General features: G+C 43.0%; 1 long non-coding RNA gene across 1 annotated transcript; it reads left to right on the top strand.

The window, feature by feature from the left end:
* Positions 1 to 2,110: 2,110 nt before the first annotated feature.
* Positions 2,111 to 3,285, top strand: LOC118936792. Its single transcript, XR_005034247.1, has 2 exons — positions 2,111 to 2,315; positions 2,603 to 3,285. It is a non-coding gene; the product is annotated as an uncharacterized LOC118936792 (long non-coding RNA).
* Positions 3,286 to 5,657: the final 2,372 nt, after the last annotated feature.

Raw genomic sequence — 5,657 nt, forward strand, 5'->3', positions numbered from 1 at the left:
CGGCATATAGCAGTCAAGAATTCAACATTGCGTGGAGGTGTGGTTATTGGAGGGTAAATAGTAATATGCTCTAAAACGCCCTGGTGACAAAAAAAACCGCCCTGTTTCCAATCGTCCACATGGCTGGGAGAATCTATTCAAAAATGTAAAAAAAACAACAGATGTATTGTTTGCTAACTAGCTACGTTTACAGTGCAGGCTAACTCAAATGAGCTGCTAACGTAGCTAGCTAGCCAACTTTACATACGGTATAGCTAGCTATTGTGAATTAAATATCACCAGCAACCTGACGTCATATTAGCTAGCTACCTTGATATTTATAAGAAAAAACGTCAAATGCATTTGTAGGTAGCTAGCTAACAGCCATAGAGGAGGGTGAAAGGATAGCAACCCCAACTGTGGATAGGGCAGGTACTTTTGTGTAGTTCCAGTCCCTACAAGTGAGAACCGAGATAATAGTAACATACTATTCAGTGAGGTCTAATTTGAGCATAATGAAGTCTGTTTCTTGTGAGGTTTTCTGTCTTCAGATACAGAGGGCTGTGAAAGTCTGTCTGCAGATGAGGTGGTCCCAATGAAGAGCAGTGGTTCTCAGTCCTGGGGACTCAAATGGGGGGGAGCACATTTTTGTTTTTGCCTTAGCACTACACAGCTGATACAAATTATCAATTTATCATAGAGCTTCAAGTGTTATTTATGTATTCATTTGTGACGCTATCCTTTGATATGATCCTGCTATTGTCACATGCCCGTGTGTGCACATGCATCTGTCAATCCAATGTTATCATGATTTGTTATAAGGGATATTATACTTTAGTAATCCACAGTGACCCGGTGATGTACAAATCTTAATAATGACATTATCTTCCATATTCCTACAGATACCTTGCAACTGGAGATTCCTTCAAAACGATTGCCTACAGTTACTGTTTAGGGCACTCACTGCAAGGTTGGGTGACCAGGGTCATCTGGGACTGCCTCCTGGAGGAATTCAGGTTGTGTGAAGGCTACCTGTGTCCTGCATAACTTCATGAGGATGGACACGCGGACCAGGAGGGGATGTGCAGCTCGCCGCCGTGTCCCAGAGGAGTCTGCTGCTCTGCAGGATGTTTCAAGGATGGGGTCCAACAACGCATCAAGAGGCAATCTGTGCGCGTGAGATCTTCACTATCTACCTCTGCTGTTCCCTGGCAACACCATAGACTACACTATGCACAACCAACGGCTCTTTTAAGAGCAATAAGAATTGCAATAAGAGTATTCTTCCATTTACTTAGCTATGTGTAACAGTTTGGCTTCCGTCGCTCTCCTCGCCCCTACCTGGGCTCGAACCAGGGACCCTCTGCACACATCGACAAAAGCCGAGGCCCTTGCAGAGCAAGGGAAACGACTACTTCAAGGTCTGAGTGAGTGATGTCACAGATTTGGAAAGCTACTAGCGAGCACCACTAGCTAGCTATTTCACACCAGTTACATGTCAACTGCAGTTATTCAAATCCCAATTTTCTCCCCTTGATTTCTACTTCTCAGGTGAGGGTGCTGTTTAGGTAAGGGTGTGACGTCCTGTATAAAAACAAGTCTATTTTAAGTCACCCATAGTGACAAAAAAAATGAACAATTAGATACCCTATAACCCACACTCATGCATCAATCTGATTGATGGATTGTGATATGCAGGCTCAGGTATATAACTGGCTCCTTTCCGACCTTCAAATAGTCGCAATAAGAGGGCCAACCATGGAGAATAGCAAGACACTCAATTGTTTCTATAACTAAGCTATATTGTTTGTCCTCGTGTGTCTGCATGTTTTTCAGCATAAAGTACTCTGCAGCCACTTAGTGTGGACACCAGGTGAGGCAACACACACAGATTCCCGTTGAACACTGTCTCTTTTAACTACCTTATTTCCTCAATAACAATGAGTATCTCCTTCACTTCATCCCTCAATCCTCTAGGCCAGGGCTGCCCAACCCTCTTCCTGGAGATCTACTGTCCTGTAGGTTTACAGTCCAACCCTCTTCCTGGAGATCTACTGTGCTGTAAATTTTTAGACCAACCCTCTTCCTGGAGATCTACTGTCCTGTAGGTTTTTAGACCAACCCTCTTCCTGGAGATCTACTGTCCTGTAGGTTTTTAGTCCAACCCTAATTTAGCACATCTGATTCAGCTAGTTAAGGTCTTGTTGAGCAGTTAATTAGTAGAATCGTTGGTCTAGGTCATAGACCAACCAGCCCTGATCTAGGTTATATCAGCTGTGTCGGTGAACCCCTCCCGCATCTGAACTGGCTTTATAGAGGGCACAGCATGATCAGAGGTGAGAGGTCACTTGGTCAGGTCAACAGGAAGTATTATTAAAAGAGATGCTTTACATTGAAATACAGATAGAGATGTAGTAGTCCCAGAGTTAATGATCCCAGGTCAGTTTATATTATACAGGAAGTATTATTAAAGAGATGCTTCACATTGAAATACAGACAGAAATGCAGTAGTCCCAGAGTTAATGATCCAAGGTCATTTTTTTTGCATTTCACCTCCTAAACGATTATGAAAAACACAAGGCATAAACATGCTCTCTCTCTCCATCGGCTCTCTTTTCTGCAGGTATGTTTCGATGTGAGAGAGAGGATGCCACCTCACCCGCTCTTAAGATAACCTTCGGGCTGACTGAGAGCCCAAGGCTGGTTAGGAGACTATGTAATAGTGATGAACAGAGAATTAGGGTAGCAGAATATTAGGGTAGCAGAATATTAGGGTAGCACTGTGTTTCATTAATCATATGCTGTCTTCCCTGCTCCTGTGTTCTTACCTCGTTCCCTTTGTCTTTTACACCTCTCCCCACCTCTTTCTTCCTGTTTTATAATGCACACAAGATAGATGTGCATTGAAGTACAAGATAGATGTGCATTGAAGTACAAGATAGATGTGCATTGAAGTACAAGATAGATGTGCATTGAAGTACAAGATAGATGTGCATTGAAGTACAAGATAGATGTGCATTGAAGTACAGCTTGAACTTGTATTTATAATGCATGTATTATGTATTTTTTTAACATTTTGTATAATGAATTTAAGGAGTTTCACTTTCTCTACTATTGGGCAATTTTAAGTCTCATTTAATGAAATACTACACCTAATTGTGTTTATCAGATCAATGCAGACGAAGGGCATTAGATATTGAGATGAACTGGTTTTAGGCTATTTACATGATGCATAGGAAGTGTAGTGTACTGTTTAAAAATATATATATTTCTGTATACATGAAATACAAATCAGCCTTTAACTAGTTAAATCCTGTTTGTAGTCTATTAGTTACAATGTGTAACCACTGATGTCCCAGGACCAAGACTGGTAAACACTGTTGAAGTGTATAATTGTAATACATACATGCAGACACGGCGTCATTCAAAGACTGGAGTTTGATACTCCTGGTATTGGATACGACTGAAGAACCATCTCAAAGACATTCACACCTAAACTGCACCTGTATTTGCTAAGGAAGCGTACATGATCAGTGAACCTATTAAATGTACAGGCTACAATGTGGGGATCTCATGCATGGTCATAACTACATGTATATACGACTTGCATCCTTGGCACAAAGTTATATTATATTCTACTCAATCCATAGGCTTCGTTAGTGTCCTTCAGGCTGTTTTGAAGTTGATACAACCTTGCTATGAGAGCTGTGGTTCATACCCAGGTTCTGAACTAATATGTACACACCAAGTGTTTTGGTCCATGCACTGATCGGCTAGCTGCACATCCATAGGCATACAGGTATTTTAATTATCAACTGCACAATACGCAAGAACAAAGCAGAAGCCCCCCCCTAAAATAGGCCTAGCGACGTCCCTGCGTCTCGTCAATAACAACGACGAGACCGCCTCTAGACAGATAAGACGTGCAGCGGAAACAACCTGGAGCTGAACACGAAGAAAAGAAAGGACGTCATAGAGGATTTTATAAATGTTTTATTTGTTCCATGTGGACTGTTATACTGACTACCTCTGTGTACTATGTAGACCTACTGACCTATGTGAGAGAGCTCCAAATAATAATTCCAATATATTACTTTTAATAGGTACTTGCAAATGGCAATTATACTACTTGAATAACATTTAGAAAAGCTTCTGATCGAGTTTGGAACTGTCAGATAATTTCTGTACCACAGAAATATAACGATAGTAAAATATAACGTAATGAAACAGGCAGGGAGCAGGACTCGAACCCTCGACCTTCTAGCCCGAAGTCCAGCGCGCTATCGACTGTGACCCAAAAACATGCTCAAGCAGAAAGTCGCTATCCACGCTTATAAACCCAGGGTCGTTACGCTATACGATGATATTGTGTACGACCGATGATATTATGATATGTAACAAAAGGGGACAGAGGAATCAGGGTGACGGTTATGTTAGCTCGATTAGTCTGCTGGTTTGACGCTCAAAAAGCGGCTTTACTCCGAGGTACAGCAGTAGTGTTGCCGGACTGGAGAAGTTAGGCTGGGCTCAGTGAGGACGATGGCAGTCAGAGGCAGGAACACGGCTGCGTTACGACACCAGTCAAATCGATGCGCAGCTCTACTATCTCGGTTGTAGCTTGAATAGAGACGCAAGTGTCAGATATTGAATAGAGGTGCTGGTGTCAGATATTGAATAGAGGTGATAGTGTCAGATATTGAATAGAGGTGATAGTGTCAGATATTGAATAGAGGTGATAGTGTCAGATATTGAATAGAGGTGATAGTGTCAGATATTGAATAGAGGTGATAGTGTCAGATATTGAATAGAGGTGCTGGTGTCAGATATTGAATAGAGGTGATGGTGTCAGATATTGAATAGAGGTGCTAGTGTCAGATATTGAATAGAGGTGCTGGTGTCAGATATTGAATAGAGGTGCTGGTGTCAGATATTGAATAGAGGTGATGGTGTCAGATATTGAATAGAGGTGCTAGTGTCAGATATTGAATAGAGGTGATAGTGTCAGATATTGAATAGACACAGGTGTCAGAAACACCTTTTTCGCTCTAAGATGAGACCTTGAAACTGAGATATCTCCTTCTCAAGTCTGGGCTTACTGCCAAATTACAGCTACTGATAGTGAGGATTTGTACAGTCATTACAATTACAATTTAAATACATATTTTTTATTTTTTTATTTTAATTTTACCCCTTTTTCTCCCCAATTTCGTAGTATCCAATTGTTGTAGTAGCTACTATCTTGTCTCATTGCTACAACTCCCGTACGGGCTCGGGAGAGACGAAGGTTGAATGTCATGCGTCCTCCGATACACAACCCAACCAAGCCGCACTGCTTCTTAACACAGCGCGCATCCAACCCGGAAGCCAGCCGCACCAATGTGCCGGAGGAAACACCGTGCACCTGGCAACCTTGGTTAGCGCGCACTGCGCCCGGCCCGCCACAGGAGTCGCTGGTGCGCGATGAGACAAGGACACCCCTACCGACCAAGCCCTCCCTAACCCGGACGACGCTAGGCCAATTGTGCGTCGCCCCACGGACCTCCCGGTCGCGGCCGGTTACGACAGAGCCTGGGCGCGAACCCAGGGACTCTGATGGCACAGCTGGCGCTGCAGTACAGCGCCCTTAACCACTGCGCCACCCGGGAGGCCCAATTTAAAATAATTGAAGTGTCTTTGTC

Source organism: Oncorhynchus mykiss, chromosome 10 (assembly GCF_013265735.2).
Source record: "Oncorhynchus mykiss isolate Arlee chromosome 10, USDA_OmykA_1.1, whole genome shotgun sequence".
Taxonomy (NCBI): domain Eukaryota; kingdom Metazoa; phylum Chordata; class Actinopteri; order Salmoniformes; family Salmonidae; genus Oncorhynchus; species Oncorhynchus mykiss.